At 39.9% G+C, this 22,243-nt stretch overlaps 1 protein-coding gene across 4 annotated transcripts in view; it reads right to left on the minus strand.

Annotated features, from left to right (window-relative positions):
• DDC (dopa decarboxylase) overlaps window positions 1-19,379 on the minus strand; it is a 67,009-nt gene extending 47,630 nt beyond the window's left edge. The window contains exons 1-4 of one of the 4 annotated variants that reach the window (XM_031552788.2): window positions 19,222-19,379; window positions 7,660-7,875; window positions 5,587-5,683; window positions 4,448-4,513 (exon numbers count right to left, since the gene is read on the minus strand). The gene's annotated coding sequence lies outside the window, so the exon portion shown is untranslated. The remainder of the gene's footprint in view (window positions 1-4,447; window positions 4,514-5,586; window positions 5,684-7,659; window positions 7,876-19,221) is intronic. The other 3 variants (XM_085220496.1, XM_085220497.1, XM_085220498.1) reach the window with 3 other exon arrangements.
• Between the last annotated feature and the right edge of the window lie 2,864 nt (window positions 19,380-22,243).

Genomic DNA, 22,243 nt, shown 5'->3' on the forward strand with positions numbered 1-22,243 from the left:
TGTTTCAGTACAAATTCACTTAGAATTATCTGTGTTGCATTTTGCGGGAGGATGCAAAGAAGCTCTGTCTGGGGTAATCCCTGTTTCCAAGACATCAGGAAATGTATGCTATGAACCAGGAAGAAACTGAGCAAGCCTACCCAAGGTGTTGTATGGCTGAGATGACTGAGCTGGAGCTGTGCAGACAAGCTTGTATTTCTAGGGTGCCTGCTCCTGCCATCCCAGTCCATCCAGCTTTTGTGCTTTATGTGGCTGTGCGCTTTGGAAGCTCAGTGAATACAACTCTGTCTAAAAAGCTCCTAAGCATCTTTATGAACTCACGTGGAGTGAGTAATGTTGTTCTTTGGGATCCAGAAAGAAAACTGGCAAGAGAAACAAGGATACTCACTGCTGCTATAAATAATTACTATACTTAGTTCACATACCTTCAAGAACTTCACTCTGTAAGGAAATAATTACATTAAACAAAGTGCAAATATTATGTAATTAAGAGGCAATTTCTTAGGTACTGGTTATTTCTGCTGAGGGCATCATTTTGAGGAAAGAGGCCCTTCACAGCTTTACTACATTTGAATTAGCACTGTCCCATCACAAAAGAAAGACATCATTGATGAACATCGTCCCCTAAACATCTCTGCTGCCACAAATAGAGGACTGCTGTGAAGCAGCTGCTACTTCTATTTAGGAAAGAAGGGTGCTGCTATAGGTCACCAACCACTTAGGAAAGTGGGGATCTCCACCGCAGATATAGAAATAGCCCTTTTCAATGCTATTTTATCAGCATTACATTATTCTCTTTAACCATCATGTAAGCGTCTGTGTGTCCAATGAATTCTCAGTGCAATGTCAGAGCGATTACAAGCATCACTATCCTTTCATTAGCTCTCTAGCTTTATTTGATATTACTCAAAGATAGACCATTTAAGACAGAACTGTCTGTGCATCACTTTGTCTTTTCCCAAAATACAAATCAAATGGCATAAATTAAATAGCATCATGTATAAGCTCAGAACAGCTCACAAACAGATAAAAATAAATATAATTTACCACATTATTACACCGTGGACACTACATTATACAGCTTGTGACTGTTTTTCTACTGCCCAGATTTTTTTTTTTATCTGAGATCTCTTTCTATTATAAGTACTATTTGCATCATCTTATATCTATATACTTCACTGATATAATTTATTGCCACTTTTTATTAATAGATTGGACAAAGCTCTTTCTGGATATCAGCTTAAGCAAATAAAGTTTGGATCTGAACATCACATATGTATTTTGTGTCTTGGGTCTATCACCACTGGAATGAAATTTGTCAGCTGTTTGCACCAAATACAAGCTTTAGATAATCACTGAGCTTTTATTTGTTCTTTGCTAACTATGGTTCTTCCTGAAAATGGAAGGTCCAGTGGCTCATCCTAACATTGTTGTGGCTGCACTGCTCCTCTTATAAACACACTGTTATAACAGCATTCTCGAACTTCTGGAAAAAGAATTAAATTACAAGGGAAACTCACTGTTTTGCATGGGATAGGTAGTTGATCTCAGAAGATTAGGTGCACATACACATACACACACACACACACACACACACGAAAGGGAAAATGAAGCATCCATCCCAAATCAGTCATGAGTTAATTGCAGCGCTAAGTTGATATATACTTGTATATACTAGTATCTAGTCAACTTCTAATCAACTTTCAATTCAGATCAATCCATTGAAATACATCAATCTGTTTCAACTTTAAGCAAAGTATTAACTCTCCTTCCCCCAGTACTGAGACATTGAAAATGAACATCTACCTACACTTACTTATCCTTGATTTTTTTTTTCCCCCTCCCTGAAAGACCTGGTCTGAAAATTCCTTACCCACTGCAACACATCTATTATCTAACTCATGTGATAGGGGAACTGTGAATAATGCACAGTACTTGCAGGAGGTCATCTAAAATTTTCCTTTTCACTCCCTATTTTACATTTGTACTTCTATGAGCAACAAGACCACTTACACTCTTGTCCCCATTTTTATTCTCCTCAAATAGATCTTGTTCCATCTGCCTAATAGCACTACTTGCTACAGAGGCCACATCCAGTAGACTGAATATCTGGCAACTATAATCCTGACTGGTTAGCACTACAAAGACAGAAATTACTTCACCTCTCTACCAGTACAGAACATTTCTTTCTTCTGCCTCTCACGTGCATGTGCAACACGTATAATGCAACAACACAATGCCCAGAGAACCTCCCTGCGTGCAGGATGTTCTAGAAATACAGAATATGATCTTCTAAGAAGCAAAATACTTCAGACAACTTGGCCCTTAGGGTATGAACCATTTAAGAACACCCATATTTTCCAATGAGCTGAGCATTAAAATCTGTGTGTGCTTGGAAAGATTTACATAAATTGAAGGGACTTCAACTACAAAATAACGCAGGTTGAGTTTCCAAAATGAAACAGAAGCTTCACAGAAACTGAATCTCTCTCTAAAGTGTTTAATAGGGTCTATTTCTCCCAAGGGCATATAGACCAATAAAAGCTCTGTCCTACACCTCCCATGATTAATTTCAGCGCATTCAACATTGCCCAGATCAACTTCAAGTGAGGTAAGCACAGCTTTCCAGGAAGCACCTAGCCTAACCACCAACCCTTACTAGTTTGGAAGGCCACTGTATCCAAATTCATTAAAAGCCTTGTTCTGGCTGATAAAATGCAATTTTATCAAACATACATTATGTCTGAGTACTTTTCTAACCAGCAAGAATCCACGCATGTTGTCACCACTGTACTTCTTTGGATCAAGTCCTAGAAGATAGACTGAGTTTTCCTATTACTTCAAAATCAAGAACAACCACATTAACTTAAATTATACAAGTTTATCTTTATTTTTATTCATATGTAAGCCCTTTGTTCTTTAGTTTTGCTGGGATATGTCACAGGACAAGTATATACTACATGATCTTAAGTTGACATAACCTTTGCTGCTTTGTTTAAACTACTCCTACCTCAGTGCTCTGAAATTAGACGTGGTAATATTTTATGTCACTGAATTTACCACAAACAGGTTTTCATCTTCAGATATATTCAATATGATGTTTATTCACAAAACATTTTCTACTTTATCTGAAACTGAACCATACAAATGAACACTATACACACAAGAGCACTACATACACTTGCAGATACAATATTATGTAGATTATTTTGATTATTAATCATTTCTGTTAACAAAGCATTTGTAATTTCAGAATTCATTTTTAACTAAACGGAAATGATCTCTAAGTACTCCTAAGAAATTATTAAATGGGAAACAAATGGAAGAAAAGAAATGGGAGAAAAGAAAGAAAAGAAAAATAAAAGGGGAGGAGTGGGAAGCAAGAAAAAGAAAAGGAAAAAAGTAAATGCAGATGGATGTACATCCGATATAATTTTATGGACACCTGTTCTCCAGTTGATCAAAGCAAATAAAAAAAAGCTAGTATAATAAAATGTTTTAACAGCCCCTAATGTTAAATAGGGAAAGGAGAAATGCACAGACACCAATAGCACCTTAAACTGATGGCTGCATTAGCTCAAAAAAGTAATAACTATATATCTTTCCAATAAAAGAGACAAGCCAATTCTATTCTGCCAACTGTTTGTTGCAGAATGCAGTGTAACTGAAAGGCTTGGGATGCTATACTGACACTGCTGAAGCCTTGAGGACTTTATGCTGTTGAACCCAACTAGTGGAAAGTTTTTCTGGCTGTTGCTTTTGTTAAGCTAAATTTCTACTACTAGCAGTAGGAGTATTGCTTGAATAAGGACTTCAGGATGATTTTTAACTCAGAGTAGAAAGGAACTGAGTATGCTCTGTAGTCCTACCTTTGCATAAGGCCAGAGTTAGGTATATATGTTACAGGCCCTACATTCACTTAGTAATTTAATTTCCCAATCAGAAGTTGCTGTTTTTACTCAGAGCTCTCACTGGCACAGTCTGCCACTTGTTAATTTTCCCTTTTGAGTTTTTATTGCCGGGAAGGATTACTTCTGAGGAAAACCTCACCTTAATAAGTCATGCGTTGGATGTATCTTGAAAATGCTATTATGCAAACTATTTGGCAGAAAATTTTCATGGTCTGCATGGTTATTCAGAACTGGTGCGCTTAGAAAAATAAACTGTAAACTTTTAGTTGTACAGGATTCTGCATAAGTATACACAAAATTTTGTAGATAACATAAAGCATGTAAGAACACATAAATAAAGAGGTGCACATTACATTCTGTAAACTTAGATTAAAAGGGAGCACTTTTCTGGGCATCCCAGCTTATTCCTAACATAACATAGTCTGGCTGTTTATTATCTGAGATTCAGCTCCAAGTAACCAATTCTCACACTAATCCAAATATACTTACTTGAATTGAATAACCATGAAGCTTGAAGGACAAAGAATAATACTTACAGGGAGCTGGTGAGGTCTTTCGTCCCCTTCTGTTCCTCACTGCCTCTCTTTGCTCCTCTGTGACAGCTGTAGAGCATAGAGGATGCAGCTGCCAGTATATATAGGCAGATATCCCTCGTCCCTTCAGCCTATCACAGCCAAGTGCTTTGCATTCAACATTCAGCAGCAGCATCCCTCCCCTCCTCACACACCTCCAAAATACAGAGAAAAAAGCTGCCCAAAGAGCAGTGGGATCTCAGGGAAAAGCAGCCATTACCTACGTTAACTGCTGAGTGAACTCATCTGTGTTTCCCTCTGCAAGTGTCTGACCACACACGCTCCTCATCTGCCTCATGCACTGCGTACTACCTCTCCTGTGGCTGCTGCTGCAGAAGCAGCGCACTGAGCCCCCGTATGAAAAGCTATTTTGGAAAGGAAAGCACAGGTGGGCTTGAAATACCACTCAACTCTCTGCAACACCGAAATGGCAAACATATCCGATTAACAATGTCACAATAATCCTCCGATATGCCCCATTTAACTTCTTCCAGTTTCTCTCTTCTGTCTACTTAAAAGCTATAGGGATTTTTCAAGTTTTTTCTCTGTTCTCAAAGGAAAGTTTTATGAGGAGCTCTCTTTTTTTAGATGAATCCAGATAGCTGCCTGTTGCTTTTTATTAAGTTTCTTTTAAAAAGGCATTACCAGCAACTCACAGCCTTAAACAGCTTATAACCAGGTACGGCTGCAGGAGCTCCAAGACTGCCACTGCTTCCACACCAACATTACAGCCACGCTTTTTGCAAAGGAAGAAAATGTTATCTCTTGACTGTGTAGTATTTCAAAACACTTGTGGCTGTGTTTGCTGTTGTAGTGATATAAACACAATTATAACCACTCACCACTCTGAAAGAGCCTAATCAGAATAAAAAAAGTAACCTAAAATCTGTGGATGGGCTTGAAGGATTCATCATGCTTGTTCCTGACATTTGCTGTGATCAGTCCTGCATTTTCAGTTCTCGGGTTGTGCCTGCTATATGATGAACACATCACCTTGCAAGCATCAAGAAATCCCACTGTCACTTGCATCTGGCTCTATGTTTTCCACTGCAAACCGACCCCTGAGTGAGTAGGGTTATGGCCTGGACAAATGTGAAACTCACCAGAATAAAAGTGCTTTGGAGATATTCTCTATTATTGTTTTCCTTTCTCCCTGCATCCAGGTGAAGAGGCTGAAAATTCAAAATACATTGTACAAATCTAAGGGAAGCAGAAACAAGTTGTCGACTGAGCACAAAGATAACTCACATTAGTTTTGATGCTTCATCTAAACGGCTTGCAAAAGTAAATAAATTCCAAAGGATATTAAAAAGTGAATCTACCATTAACACTGCTCCCAAACACTTTGCTGAACCAACACCTCAGAGTAATCTGATGTGTTTTTATCTTTCTGCTGTAACTGTTATATGCCTTAAAAGTTCCTGTGACCACAGAATACTTACATTTTCTAAGAAAAATATATTTATTTAATTCCTCAGGAAGAAATAGGAAATACAATGTGAGAGGTACAGCAGAGAAGGTGAAAAAAGGGAAATAAATGACCTTCTAAAAGGTATTTCCCAAGTCTCTCTCTGTAAGTTTAATAATTCTTCTGGTTAATACTACTTTTCCTAATTCTCCTTATCAACTCTCAGTAATACACAAAAACAGAATTTTTCTTTAATGGGCAAAACAAAGACCATTCCATACTGATAGCTGAGCTCCACCACAGTGCTCTTTCACTTCCTCAAAAAAAAAAAGGGAGAAAACACAATGGTCGAGATAAGGACGAGGAGACCACCCGTTATTTGCTGTCATGGGCAAAACAGCATAGGGAGACTAATGTAATTTACTGCCTACTGCTAACAGACTGGAGCAGTGAGAACTAAAAACGAGGAACTCCTTCCTCCCTACCCACTTTCATCTACTTTCTCTCCCTGAACAGCACAGTGCAGGGGAACAGGGAGTCCAGGCTGCGATCAGTCCATAATGTTCAGTCTCTGCCGCTCCTCCCTGGTCACTCTCTGCTCCATCTCCACGGGGCTCCCTCCCTCCCAGCCCTATTCTGAACTGCTCTGCCTGTGCTTCCCACGGGCTGCAGCTCCGGCCCCGGGCCGCTCCGGTGGGGGTATCCGCGGGCTGTGCCTCGTTCAGGCCGCATCCACTGCGTTTCCCTTCCTTAGCTCCTCTCCCTCCGAGGCACACACAAAGCACCGCTCGCGGTACAGCTGTGGGAGTGATGGGTCCCGTGAGGAGCAGCCGGAGCTGCTCTAGTCTGACACGGGGCAGCGCCGGGCTCTGCGAGCAGAGGCCTCCCTGCAACACCCTGCTATCAAACCCTCACCTTGTAGGTCCAATACAGCAGGTGCATGCTGTGGCCCTGCACATTTGTTCCAGACCTTTGTGTGGTCTGCACTGTTCAAAGAGAGCTTTTCTTACTGCTGAAACATGGAGAAAAGGGAACTTCCCTTTATTGCAAAACTGATTAAAAATTCAAGATATCTGTGTATGAGATGATCCTGAAAGGTGTAAAGGCCAAGATGTGTTGGTGAGCAACCAACAGATCATATTACTCAGAAGAGCTAACAGAATATGGGCTCCAACATGTTTTTTCACATAGAAATTTGTCACCCTGATGACATATACTGATACTTGCCCATGTAATGACAGTACCAACTCAACACCATTTTAACATCTTTGCTGAACTCTTTGGTTTGCAAACGACGGGGAAAGATAACATGTTTGAACAGGAGGCTCCAGCTCTGTACTGAAGAGGATACAATGTGTTATCAGTCACTTTGCAGTCCCATGTGGCAGTCTGAGAACCAGGCATGCATCAAAGCTGTGGCAGCTAAATAGCTTGTACCCACTTCCCAATATTTTTCATCTCTTCCATTGCTACATAATGCAGGTTAAAAATTGAAAGGCGGTTTTCCTAACCCTTCAGACCAGCTATAATTAGGTTACTCACAGCTTTGTTTTCCCCTCACTTATGATTAATAGCACTATACATTTCATGTTATCCCCTTGGTGTGACTACATTTGGGCATAATGTGTTTGTGCTGTAGATGACCAAGTCTAATATTATTTGAACAAACGTGTTCTGAGCTATGATGTGAATGACTTCAAATCAACACAGGTATCACCAATGTCTCAGATACTGAGAAAATAAATAACTTGAAGGAATTGTATATTACCATTAAGCTTTTTCTTGTTTTCTCCATTTGGTGTCAAATGGAGTGCATGATTTACAGCAGATCTGTAGATTGAAGATGATGTCTGGAGGCTGCAGGCCTTTTTTCCTGCTTCCTTATTGCTTCTCCAAAAAGAAATAGTAGCAGAACCCTGTGATTATCTGGCTTTTTTGGCCAGGTAGTGGCCCCTCTTCCACAATACTGGTAATGGAAAATTATCTACGGCAAGGAAAAGGAAAGAAAGAAAAGTTAAGAATCACTCATATCTACCATATGTTCTTATATATTCCATAAACAAGGTCCAAACTTGCATGAGTCACAAAGATGAAACAAGTGAATATTTTAGCAGAAATGTGCAACTAAATTTTTGGGGGGAAAAAACAAAAACAAAAGCAGTGGATTGACTTCCTTTGGAAGAGAGTAAATTAAATAAAGCTTTCAGACACAAATAGATGGATTACTTGCATTGTACGAGGATAAAAACTAAATCTCCAGCAGAACATAAGTAGACTTTGCAACAGATTAGCCAGGAGATGAATCTCAGACAGAACTGACAAACTGGGAAAGTGTCTTATCTTTCATGAATATTTTATGTGACTTGTTTTCCCTATTTGGTTCTGTATTACTGTGTGAACGTGTGAAGGTAAACCAAAGATGGATAAAAAGGAACTGCTAACAAAGTGAACACTGAATGTGGACACAGACTCAAATGCATAGCGTCAGAGGATTTAATATACACTTTCTGGCTCAAGGCAAGCTAAGCATTTTAGTCTTATGGAAGCAAGCCTAAAGAAAAGAGAGAAGATGTCACAAACTGAAGAAGTGTCAATAGGAAAGCTGACAGGCTGTGAAGAGTCACAGGCTGCAATCACAGCATACATGTTCTTCCAGTACAAAGATAGGAATAGTTTGTGCCATAAGCTGGGATGTGTTTAACCTAGGGATGCAGGCACTGCTGGGGCATTTATCCAGCTATACAGTGATAACAGAAAGAACTTCCTAAAGTACTGTGAGCCTAGTAAAACTTCAGGTCAGAAAAGCATGCTATAGCAACAGGTTTATGAACTAAATAGTCCACTGAAGATGGAACTAGATGAGGCATGAGGATCAAAATGGCTTGAGACACAAAAGGATTATAATGCGGTGCTTGCTCTTATGTAGGCGGTTTGTTCTGCTCACATAAAGATATCAAAGATCACAGTGAAACACAGAACAGCTTGGGTTGGAAGGAACCTTAAAGACTACCCAGTTCCAACTCTCTCACATGTGTAGGGTTGCCAGGCTGTTCAGAGCCCCTTCCAACCTGGCCTTGAACGATGCTTGGTCCAAAAGGCATTTTGTCACCGCCTGTGATTAATTCATTGTCATAAGGACTACGTACCACTATGCACTTCGTTCAGTAATACTGGAAGAGCATTTGTCATAAGTATAAGCCTCCAGTCATTCCTTATGGGACAAGAACAACATTGGAATCTCACCTCCCTGAAACTACAGCAAGTACCATGGCAAGGGACCATACTGGCGTTCCTTGCCCTTCTTCCCTGACACTTTGTTGCAAAGGTGTCTTTGACTCCACCTCAGCCCTGTGCCAACAAGAACATTGGTCTTCTAGAGAAGACCAGTGACAACTTGCTTATTAAGGATTGCCAACTTAATTATTATTAAGGATTTATGCTTAACGCATACACAAAAATTAAAGTTACCAAATGCATGGACTTAAACTTTCTCCAAGAAAGACAAATTACTTCACACATAACAGACTCATGGCTCTGAACAGCTGAATCTTTCACAGCCACAGATCTCTGGTCCTGGGCAGGTTCAGAGCCGAAGCAATGAGAAAGTAACAGTACCTTCTGTGATGGGTTATGGTCTCTTTTTCAGAGGTGGCAGTAAAACATGTACATGTCTCAACTGCTTGACTATAATTTGTGATTTTTGCTTAGGGGGTTGCATTTAGAGTAAAACATGAGGCTTTCCATCAGAGCCTCCAAATATTCACACATTATCTTGCGAGCACTGTAAGAAGGGCAATCATTTCTAGCTAGGAGGCAAAACAAACAGCCAGAGAAGATAACAGCTTAAGGGGTTGCAGGTAGCTTCACCACAGCACAGCTAGCCACATCTCCAGTCAGAACTGCCTACCATCTGCTCTCTTTACAGTACTGCTATATTGAACACCTGTGATTATTTAAGCAGGATTTACATGTGACTGGAGGAGACAGCCAGTTAAACAAGAAGGATTGTCCTATTCATTTATTACCTTTTTGCCCAGAAACGGATCAAGTTCTTGTTTTCAAGTACAGGAGCAAGTCTTTGCCCTAAGTTGTGCAATTCTGGTAAGCCCTCAGGAGCAGCTTCCATGAAGTGTTTTGCTAGAAAGGGCTCTCTTTTAGCTTATTTTTCTTTCTTTCTTTCCGCATTTGGCTCCAACTCCAGCTAGAATCCAGGTGGTATCAATCTGGGTCAGGTTAAAGTGGCAACACCTGCCCACCCATACTCTGGCAAAGTTTGTCTCTGATCAGAGGCATAGATTTTGATCCTTTGTGTACTGCCATCAATGATACTAATTGAGAAACAACCTGAGTTTACACAGTCTGACTTTCTCCATAGTTCTCTGAAAGACAGTCTGGTGAGAAATCAGTACTTGGTGGCAATCTCAGTTATGTTAGACATGATATACTTAATGATGCTCAACACCTCAGAATACTGATTAACTTTGTTTTTGTTTTTGTTTTTGCATTTCATCCACCAAATAAATATGTAAGAACAATCTGTAGCAAACAGCCTCCATCATATAGATGGACATATATATATCTTTAATGAGGAGGTGGAGGCTAAACTTTGTCCCGAGAACAAGAATGATAAATCAAAGTCTGTGAATCTGTTTTTCCCAGTAATACAGTACAAACAAGAAATAGGCCCAGCACAAACTTGCCAAATGTTAAAATTAGTTTTGAGTTTTAAGAACAATAAAATATCAAAGAGTTAATTTTCTAGCTTAACTGAGATAACTGAAACCAGTCTTTTAATGCTCAACAACTGGGTAGAAAATAACAGGTGGCAAAGAAGGTGCCTGCAAATAGCACTTACCGATCTGTAATACAGTTTCTTACCTTATAAGCTTAATAAAACTGGCTTCCCTTTCTGCCACACCCTTAATACCCAACTCCTATTATTGGTTATGATATTTCTTCCAAATTTATGAGTCCTTAAAATAACTATTCATAAGGCATATTCCATTCAAAACTGTTGTTTCAGCATGGTACAATGCATTTAAAAAAAAAAATTATGAAAATGGATAAGAAATCTGCTCTTGAAAAAATTCAAAAAATGTTATCCAAAGGAAACACTGCAATAAGGAAAAAAAAAAAAATGCAGCAAAAAGACTGAGTCTTTTTTATCTGTTGTTACTTACGACGATGATGATTGGAGAGCTGAAACTCCTCTCCTGTGAAGAAAGGCTGAAGGAGCTGGATTTGGGCTTGTTCAGCCTGGAGAATGCTCAGGGGAGACCTCATTGCAGCCTACCAGTACTTAAAGTGAGCTTATAAACAGGAAGGAAAATGACTTTTTACACAGGCAGACAGGACTAGAAGGAATGGTTTTAGACTAAAAGAGGAGATTTAGGTTAGATGTTTGGAGGCAGTTCTTCACTCAGAAGGCAGTGAGGCCATGGCACAGCTGCACAGAGGAGCTGTGGTGCCCCATTCCTAGAGGCACTCAAGGCCAGGTTGGATTGGGCCCGGTGCAGCCCTGCCCATGGCATGGGGTTGGGGATGGGTGGGCTTTAAGGTCCTTTGCAAACCAAACCATTCTATGATTCTACGTTTCTAACTCTTGAGGGAAATGCAAGGAAGCCACAATAATAGCAAATGAGTGTTTCATTACTCAATCTTCAAGTCACTTCAGAACTAACATATACTTAAGTAATTAGTGGGCTGAGCAAACCAACTGTTAATGTAGTGCATTGTTGTAATGTAAAAAAAAAGAGTTGTTGTTTTTTTTTTAAAGGATGATTAAACGGGTAAAAATACATTTGTTTCTCATTGTCATGTCCTTGAAAAAATCAATTACAAAAAAATGGACAATTATTAACCTGTACAATCATATATCAGGCTTTATATTTGTTAATTAAATTCCATTTGCATAGCTGTGTAGAAAGAAAGTATGTTTTTATCCTTCCTGATCTGAACAGATTCTCTGAGATAAAGAACAAAATGGGCCAGGTGCAGTTGGGCAACATTACCTTAGAGCTCAGATGTCCAGACTTTCTTTGTGTTTTAAGTCCCAGACAGATTCTGTGAAGCTTGCTTGCCTTCAGAAAGTTTAAATGTAATTTTCTTTGTAACTCTCAAAGTCACAGCAAGCTGGCTGGACAGCACTAAAAAAGAACTCAACCAAAGCCAGGAGAATACTCATAGGATGAAAAATAAAAATACTCATCAGTAAACTTTAAAAGAAGTTTGTGGAAGCAGATGTAAGAGCAAACCAGAGTATGGATTCGCATAGACATTGTGTGCCCTAGGGCAGGTAATCCTAAGATGAGTCTTGTAATCAGTTCAGCTGCTCCTGCAGCTACAGAGAATTTTTATTCTTGCATACCATCATAATAATGTATTTGATTTTGTATCTTAACTGCTATTAGCACAAATCACTTTTGTAAGATTGTGGGTTTTATTTTCTTAATTTACTCATTATGTTCAGTAACCTAGCATAGTAAGGCACCTACCCAGCAGGCGGTCTGAAAGCTGTGGACATCAGTAATTGACATATATGTACCTCTTTGCCAGGTATCTAAAGATAATGTTTGAATATGGGCCAATTTAAAACCTGGCAAGGCAGGCATGTGAGGAGAAGATGAGCCTTCCTAGCCAGAAAATATTTTTGGCATGTGCAAGGCAACAGAAAACAGGAGACAAGAGCATGAGGCACCTGCCATGTTCGCAACTAGCACATAAAGGACTTCTGAGAGACTGGAAAGATCTTGTAAGAAGAACTTAACGTCTATAAACATGTGTTAACATACCCACCTGAGTGAAGGCTGTACAGTTGCATGTCATTATCCTCAGCAAACATGACAAGGAAGGTGTTACTAAATAATTAAATAAATTCTAGTATGTTGTGATAAAAAGAAAGATTCTGGGAACAGATGCCAACATTAAATATAAATTTCCTTGGAGGAAAAAGAATACTGAGGGAAGAGAAGATTATGCTATAAGAAAAATGATTAAAACACTAAAAAACTGAAAGGAAGAAAAAACACAAGAGGATGTATTCATCCAGTTAGGATGTATGTGTTCATCCCGTTAGAGCTGGCTGCTTTCCCTCTGGCTCAGGCCACAGGACAGCGGTGAAACTCAGGATCACTGCAGGGCCCTTCTGCTAGCTCATGGGTGTCCAGCCTTTTGGCTTGCCTGGGCCATGCTGAGCGAAGATGAATTGTCTAGGCCCACATCTATGACTTTGCTTCGAAAGTAATGCCTCCTAAATATTTCCATAGGAACTACAGACAATACAGAGAGTACAATAGTACTTATAGAGGAAATTCTCAGCTACGAAACATTCTTTTTCAACACAGTCACAACCAGTAGTTACGCATTTTTGCCAGTGGTGAACAAGAGCCTGCATTCCACACTTACAACAGTCTGCACCAGTGGAGGTGACCCACTGTTGCTGTTTCCACTGCTGACACACCACCTGTGGCCTCACTGTTCTCACATCTGCTGTTTCATCTCCACAACTGTTTAGCAAGCATTGATGAATGTCAGTGGGTGCAATTTTTTCACATGGAGGAATTCAATGGCACATCTTTGCTTCACCAGTACTTTCATGTCAAATGCCATTCTGTCAGACTGTCCCTCTGCTCTCATCTGTCACACAGCAACAACATGTAATAGAATTCCAGTGATAAGGTTCAGCCTCTATTGCCACACTACCAATATTCATCTCTGATGTTATGGGCCAACATCATAAAACAAAAAGTATTGCTTTTGGAGCAGCACTCATAAAATATATAATATACTTAATGTGTATTATAAATAACAAAAATTATTTTAATTTTTAATATTTTTTTATTAAAACATATGGAAACGAAAGCAATAAAACCATAAAACGAGTAGGAGATGTGACCTTGTTGTTATGAAACTAATGCACCAGGTAGGTTTGATGGCAGTGGTTGCCATTCTCAGTGAGCTCTCAAGGTGTTCCTCAGAATTTTTGGATGAAAAAACTCTTCCTGTGCTTCACCCTTGAAAACAGTTGTTCGTAGTTGTATGTACTGCCAACAGCTGTGACATGGATAAGGCATGGCTGTGCGGTGAGGGATATTTCTCTCTGGTAAGAGAAGGCTTAAACAAGTCTGGTAAGAGGCATAATCAGATTTTGGATTGCAGCTCTATATATTGCATTTAAACATTTGCAGGCAATGTATTTATAACAATTGAAAATGGAATGGCAAATATGCCAAAAAATTGATGACTTTTTTTACAGTCTTAAAGCCTATTCTCAAACTCCTTTATGAAGACAGAAAGCACAGCTGCATATTTTTTGCCTTCCACAGGACTGTGTTTATCCAGTATCAAAATCCATAAACTTATTTGCTGTAAGTTGAGTTGGCACTGCACTGTGCCTTGTGTCCATGTTTCAGCCCAGAGAGGGTTAACAACACACTGATGTCTGGTTGATGCTGATGTGAAGTGCCTTCTGTTTGAGCATATGCTTTCCAAAAAGCTACACTTCTCTTGTTGGTGTTTACAAAGCTTTCCAAATGCTTTCATGACTTAATTGGTTAGTCTGAATCAATTGACTGAATAGGTTTATTAAGAGGAATGAGTGAAAATTAAAAAATTACTTGATTTGAGGATTTAAATTTCTGGGAATGATAATTCTATATCTACATGTATAATCAAGTTTGACTCATACCCTAATTTATGTTTGGTTCTTAATAGTGAACAGCATCAATTAGAGCGGTGCAGATTTCCAAGCTGTATCTCTAAAATCCTCTAAAAGGCTTTTTCTGAGTCTGCACTGTAACATTAAACTTTCATTATACATTATTTAGGAAACCTAGTGATAAGAGGTTTTTAAAACCAAATTCAGGCCATAATTAGCACGCTTTTCACATTTAACAGAAACACTGCTAACAGCTTTCTAGTTTCTACTTTTCAAAAAATGTTCTCTAGTCTTCTTTTTTTTGTCCAGAGATCGATTGTTTTGTTCATTGAGTGCTTCCACTTCCTTAGCAAATTCTGAAAAACTAACTGGTCCTTGATGTTTGGGCAGAAAATATTACCATTTTATGGAGCACCTTAAGTAGATGTTAATAACCACGGGGAAAAATGCCCACAAGTTCTCTCTTGAGGCTTACTTCTCACCTCCTGTCTCTGATCTGTCACTACAAAACAAGTTTGTATTTCTCCTAGCCCACTCCTTGCATTTTCCATCTCAATCACTGTCCTGGTTAAGGAGGTCAGGCACCTCCGCTCCCTAGAATACATGAAAGCCACATTATGTTTGTACTTCTTAGTAAACATCTTTTATTAAACATACAAAAGCTTGTAGTGAAAGGACATAATGTCCAGCTCTTTCTGTTTTTCCTATTAGAGATGCAGCACAGGAACCATGGAGGACAGCTAGGAATGTTACACATTGAATGGCCAGTACAGTCTCAGGAAGCTCAGTAAAATTAATTCTGAAGTAACAAAGCATACAGAGGAAGAAAAATCTTAAGGGTCAAAATAATGACTCAGCCTAAGCAATCTTGGTGGCATCATTTAATGAAAACTTCCATTTGATTGACAGTATGATCAAGAATAGTAAGAGCTCAGGATGCAATAAGAACAAGTTGGTGAATTATATAAAAAACATTCTAGTGACTTTTGATCTATTGCTGTATGATTCTAGTATGTTCATATTCAGTATATTCTCAGATTGGAGTTATTAATTGACAGCCAGCTGAAAATGAGCCAGCAGCATGCCCAGGTGGCCAAGAAGTCCAATGGCATCCTGGTTAGTATCAGAGATAGTGAACTCAACATGGCCCTGGAGTGTGTCCAGAGAAGGGCAATGAAGCTGATCTGGAGCTCAAGTCTTACAGGAGCAGCTGAGAGAACTGGGATTGTTTAGTTTGAAGAAAAGAAGGCTCAGGTGAGACACTAATTGCTCTCTATAGCTCCCTGAAAGGAGGTTATTGTGAGGCAGGGGTCAGCCTCTTCTCCCAGGTTACTAGTGAGAGGTTGTGCCCTTAAGTTGTTCCAGGGAGGTTCAAGTTGGATATTAAGAAAAATTAATTCTCAGAAAAACTTGTTAGGCATTGGAACAGGCTGCCCAGAGAGGTGGTGGAATCACCATCCCCAGAGATATGCAATAGAAGGGTAGGTGTGACCCTGAGGGACATGGTTAGTGGGCATGGTGGTGACAGCTTGATGACTAGACTAGATGATTCTTAGAGATGATCCAATTTCTATGATTCTATGATTTTCACTTTCATCATGGCTCTCCTGAAGTGTAAGGAAGGATTTCTCCTCAAAGGCAATCCTCTGCTTGGGGGAAAATTCGTATGTGCAGGCCTGGAACAACAGGAGTAAGACAAGGAAAGTAGAAGGAAGAAAAGACTAAAGGGAAAATATAAAGAACTTATGTTTTTCAAATTTCAAAAGCCCAAGAAGGACTGCTCAGTGCAATTAAAAGATAGCAGATTAAAAATAGAAGGAAACAGTTTTTCCCACGATGTGCGGTTAAAACTGCAGAAAAAATAAATAATTACCACAGGAAGCACAGCAGTCAAAAACTCAGCAAGATTCTGATGGGGTTGCAGATATATATAAGGATATCAAACGTAGCATGAGCAATTTGAAACTGCTGGAAGGCAGATGTACTTCTTCATGGAAAACTGTCCAACTTTTAAAAAATTGCACAAAGAAATGTACAAATCAGAGTGAGATACAAAGAAAAAAGCCTCTGAACGTGTAAGATAATGCACCCACAGGACATCATTATAGAAATGCCATCTCATCCTAAATCCTTTGCATTTATCCTTTCTCCCTTTAAAATAGTATAGAATAGTACAGAAAAGGTCGGTATGAACCATATTGCAAAGGCCAATTCCTTTATGATATTGGATGAAGGGAAAAGGTGTATGCCAGCCAACTTCCTGGGCTGCTTTCACCCTGTCCTAATGTGCATTAATCACCTGGAAATGCAGACAATAGGTTCTAGGAGTAGTTAGACTGTTTCTAATTTTCTGCACTTGGATTGCTTCTAAAAGCAGAAAGTGCCACATATGGTATTTCTGAAATTTCCAATCTCTTTTACACATGACTGAGTAGTCATAATAATGATGCTTGCCATGTCTTATGGGAATATTTGTGTTATTTCATATATCTGTATGTGCACTCTGCCATGTGTCAGAGAAAAGAAAGTTTCAACACTGTGATTTTTTTCATTTAAATTAAACAGTTTGTTCACAGGACAACTTTGAGGGTAAAACGCAGGGAGGCATTATTAGCAACCTCATGGTAGCAGTATTCTGACACCAAATTTGTAGCTTTCCTAATCAATATGTTCCAGTGCATTACTATTTTTACTGATACAGCAGTTTTTTTCTAGGATAGTTTCTCCATCAAATTTAGTTGGTTACTTTACATCCCCTATCCACCAGATGAGATTATTCCTTTCCTTATGCAGCATCCTTCTGTGCATTTTAAGAGGTTGACATACTTCAGCCTGCACAACAGTATTACTCACATCAGTGCTTGACACTACCCTAGCAAGCAGACAGGTACTTGGAATAAAATAAAAAGAATTTTCTGAAACATAAGAATGTCAAAAACCTGTATTTGATAAGGTTGACTTGAAATACTGACAGGCTAACAATAGTCTTCTCCTAAGGTCATAAGCGTTCCGGCTTCTTGCTACTACTGTACCTTCAGTTCTCTCATAAGGTCAAGCTAGCCCCACATCCTCTGTTCTTACATCTTTCTCCGTGACAGAAGCCAGGTGACTGGTAAAGAGGGAAACTGACTATTACAGTTCGCCACCCTGAGCTCATTAAAACTCCTATTTTCACTGCAGACATTCCAGTTTCCTTGTTTTACTTTTCATTCACATTAGTCGTGGGAGATACACACTTTGTATGGCAGACATTCAGCATGCTTTTCTGAAAAAACTTTCATCACTTATCACAGTATTTTTTTTGAAAACTTTTAATCAAGTTTTCATTGTGGTATCTGTTGTTTTTCCCTTTTTTGACATCAACAGAAATATTTTATTCCCCTTTCCTTTTTCCAGCCATGTCTCTGAACTGTAGTTCTTATTCCATTATCTTCTTCCTCTCTGAAATCCACAGTGTTCAAGTAACTTCTCTGTTGAAGCTATTCTACATTTTACCACACATAACGTGTAATGTCATTATATGAGACCAATGGCATCCTGGCTTCTATCAGGAATGGTGTGATGAGCAGGACAAAGGAAGTAATCCTGCCCTGTACTCAGCACTGGTGAGGCCTCAGCTCGAGTACTATGTTCAGTTTTGGGCACCTCAGTACAGAATGAACACTGAGGTGCTGGAGCAGGTCCAAAGAAGGGCAATAAGGTTTTGAGGGGCTCAGAAAATGTGCCCTACGAGGAGAGACTGAAGGAACTGGGGCTGTTTATTCTGGGGAAGGGGAGGCTGAAGGGAGACCTTATTGCTCTTCAGTTACCTGGAAAGTGATTGCAGCGAGAGCGGGGCTGGTCTCTTCTCACTGGAAACAGGTGACAGGACGAGGGGGAAATGGCCTCAAGTTATGCTAGGGGAGGTTTAGGTTGGATATCCGGAAAAACTTTTTTACAGAAAGGGTTGTTAAGCACGAATAGGGAATAGGCTCCCCAGGGAGATGGTTGAGTCACCATCCCTGGGTGTGTTTAAAATTCGTGTGGATGTGGTGCTCAGGGACATGATTCAGCAGAGGGCTGTTAAAGTTAGGGTAGTATGGTTAGGTTGCGGTTGGACTTCATGATTTTTAAGGTCTTTTCCAACCTGAGCAATTCTATGAGGATAACTCCACTGCCTGTGCCATAAAAGGAATCCAGTAGGAAGAGAAGCCCAATCTCACACATTTACAATGAAACCAAGCTATAGAAAATGAAGAACTGAGTTTTCAAACAAATGAGATCTTTTCCAACCAAATTTGAACAGGTTAATAGAATTCTCTTATCAGCTGAGATTGCCCTTTTTTTGTCCAGTATGCCAGCATGCAAAGGTATTGATGTCCCACCAGAATGCTTCACCTCACAAGCAGTACATTCAAGTCCATGTTTAGAAGCAGGTAAAAATGATTCTCTTAAAAATTTTAAACTCAAAATTTTTATTCTAAAATACTTTATGAGCTCTCAACAACTTTATGAGATTTCAACAAGATTGTCTTAAAAAGATGTCAAAACAGAAATAACTTTAGTATAATATGTTGCATTTGTAAATATTCACAAGCTTAATACTTAACAGATTATGCAGGTTTATCAGATTGGATTACTTGGTGAAAGTACAGAGGTATCTTCACTTTCAAACATTAGTAAGTTTATCCTTACCTGTTTGAAGACTTTGCTCCTTTTCCAGATACTTTGGAAATGGATATTTTCTGTAGTTTCCTTATACTCTTGTCCTTTTAAGAACACCTCACAGTATGCAGCTAAAGAATTTTAATCTCAAGAAATTGCTTTCTACCTGGTCTTCACTGCTACTGAGTTTATCCTGAACTTTTTAGTTAATAATTAAACATGTGTAGCACAATGTTCATTAGCTTTATCAGACATTCTTTCTCAGTAAGGAGGAAAAAGAAAGCTGAAAGCATTCTGTGGCCCTCCACAGGCATTTAGTTAGAGTGGGAGGATAAGTGACTTCTCAACTGCTCACTGAGCCTCAAGTGTAAACAAACTAGAGGCCAACACCACACTGAATAAAAAGAGCCAATGGCCAAGCAGACCATGTCTCCACCAACTTTAAGTTCAGCAGTTGTGTTTACAAAGTTATCCACACAACTATGTCCAGAGGTTCACACTGGGAGGCAGATAGGCCGACTTAGAACATGACTCCCTCCAGTCCCAGAACAAAGCCAGACCCCACATCATCCCACCATAGAATGGCTTGGGTGGAAGGGACCTCAAGGATTATAAAGTTCTAATCCTCCTGCCACAGGCAGGTTTGCCAGCTGATTGATCAAGTACTAGATCAGATTGCCCAGGCCCCCATCCAAGCTGGCTTTGAACACCTCCAGGGACAGGGCATCCACAACCCCTACGGGCAACCTGTTCCAGCGCCTCACCACTCTCACAGTAAAAAGCATCCCCCTGACACCTAATCTAAATATCCTCTCCATTAATATAAAAACATCCCCCCTTATCCTATCACTATCTATCTGCATTAAAAGTTTATTTTCTTCATGTTCATAAACTGCCTTTAAATATTGGAAGGCCGCAATGAGGTCTCTCCACATCCTTCTCTTTTCCACGCTGAACAAGGCCAGCTCCTTCAGCCTGTCTTCATAGAAGAGGTGCTTCAGCCCTTGGATCATTATCGTGGCCCTCCTCTGGACCCTCTCCAAAAGCTCCACATCTTTCTTGAGTTGGGGCCCCAGAGTTGGATGCAGTACTCCAGGTGGGGCCTCACGAAGGCAAATAAGAATGGGACAATCACTTCCCAGTCCCTGCTGGCCACCCTTTTCTAATGGCACCCAGGATACCATTGACATTCCAGACTGCAAACACGCACTGCTGGCACATGTTAAGTTTTTCATCCACCAGTCCTTCTCAGTATGGCTACTCTCAAGGAGTTCTTCTCCCAGTTAGTCTACATACTTCCATCTTGTTTGCTCATCAAGCATCTCCTCCATTTCTACCATGCCCTAAGATTCCACATTTGCATTGCTGCTTCAGTTCCTGCTCCCTTAGCCCTACAAGGACTGCAGTTCTAAGATTTTGTTTGCAAACGTGTGCATAAAAGAATATAATGCCTTCTCAGGCACATTTACCTTCTCTGCAATGTGGTTTTCTAAGAGAAATCAAGGGCATGTTGAAGCAATTCATTTTAACTATTTTGAGGCAAACTTTTTAAGCCTTGAGTGATTTTCTGCCTTATTTAGCCAGCTGTTTTCACAAACCACATAGTCTTCTACCCACCCATTCTGTCATTATTAACTTGTTTCCTTCCATGACGAATTGTGTAGTCAGGGACTTTTTAAAAAAACTCTAATCCTCACTGCTTGCCTCACTTCTGTTTTGGTTTTTGGACATGATTATGAGAGTACTTCACTGACACAAAAACTGAGCATATAAAAGTTACACAGAATGCATCAATATATTGCAGAAATTCAGAGAAAAAGAGAAGTGTAATGGAACAAATTAAATGCTAAAGAGGTCTAACTAAATTTAAAACACTTCAAAATAGGATGTATGTAGCAGTCACTGAAAGGCACTGTAAGCTGTACATTTTCACGATATGACTTGGCCATTGGTTTTAACCATTCTCAGCATAAAGTTATTGTTGACAGAATCTTACATTTACTTTCCTTTAGTCTTGATGGCAGTTGGACAGACTATGTGAGAATGAACAAGGGAGAGAGAACATCAATTCCACAGCTATTTCTCTGATTACTAAAAACAGAGATTCTTCCATCTCTGTGAAAGATGCATCAAAAGGTGAGTGAAATGGAAGTCTTTAGGAGCGTGTGTCTTCACCAGCTAGAGAGGAGGGGAAATTAACTTCATAAGGGACTGGTGAGCAGTACTCAAGTATTGCAATAGTTCCTAGTAACACCTAAAATATAAGCTAGAAAATACTATCCAAGTGTAATTTATCGCCCACTTCATTTCACAGTAAAACATAATGCCTTGGGTTGCAAGAGAGTCTTCTAGTCCAAACCCCTGCTAAAGCAGGCTCCCTGTAGTGAGCTGCCTACAAAAGCATTCAGGCAGGCTTTGAAAATCCCCCAAAAAGGAGAATCTCCACTCTCTCTGGGCAGCTGATCCACTGCTCCGATACCTTCACAGTCAAGAAATATTTCCCCATGTTCGCATGGAATATCCTGTGTTCTATGTGTGCCCATTGCCCCTTAATTCTGTAACTGAGCACCAGCAAAAAGACCCAGGCCCCACCCACTCAACTACTGCCCATTGGATATTTATAAGCATTGATAAGACTCCCTCTCAGCCTTCTTTTCTCCAGGCTGAACAGTCTCAGTCCTCTCAGCCTTTCCCCATAAGGGAGGTGCTCCAGCCCCTACTCATCACTGTAGCACTCCGCTGCACCCCCTCTAGAAGTTCCTGTCTTTCTTGAGCTGAGGAGCCCAGGACAGGACTCTAGATGCGGCTTCACCAGGGCAGCGGAGAGGGGGAGGATCACCTCCCTTGACCTGCTGGCCACGCTATTTGGAAGGCAACCCAGGATCCAACTTAGCGGCCAAGCTCCGTTCTAGCTGGGCCTTGGCTTTTCTAATTTTCTCCCTGAATGGCTGCACTACGTACTCGTAATGGTCATAAGTTGCTTGCCCATTCTTCCAAATACCATAAACTTTACTTTTGTTCCCGCGTTCCAGCCAAAGGCCTCTGTTCAGCC

This window comes from Meleagris gallopavo, chromosome 3 (genome assembly GCF_905368555.1).
Source record: "Meleagris gallopavo chromosome 3, MGAL_WU_HG_1.1, whole genome shotgun sequence".
Classification (NCBI taxonomy): domain Eukaryota; kingdom Metazoa; phylum Chordata; class Aves; order Galliformes; family Phasianidae; genus Meleagris; species Meleagris gallopavo.